Below are 241 nucleotides of genomic sequence, written 5' to 3'. Positions count from 1 at the left end.
GGCGGTGGGCGATTCCCCTTCGAGATCCTCAGCGCCGTCTTGAGTTCCTGTTTTTTCGAACCCAGGTTTATCTATCACCTGTGACCTCCTTCAGGCATTTTCCAAAGATTCCTTCTCCGCTCTCCACTCGCCTTCATGAATCTCATTCACTCGCTTGCTCTCTCCGCATTCACTGGCAATCTTCATTGGCTTTCAGTCATTTTATTCACTCACTTCCTTTACTTGATTTAATTCATCTTCG

This window comes from Penaeus monodon, chromosome 15, assembly GCF_015228065.2.
Source record: "Penaeus monodon isolate SGIC_2016 chromosome 15, NSTDA_Pmon_1, whole genome shotgun sequence".
NCBI lineage: Eukaryota > Metazoa > Arthropoda > Malacostraca > Decapoda > Penaeidae > Penaeus > Penaeus monodon.
The sequence above is the reverse complement of the archived record's forward strand: the minus strand, read 5'-3'. Positions refer to the sequence as shown.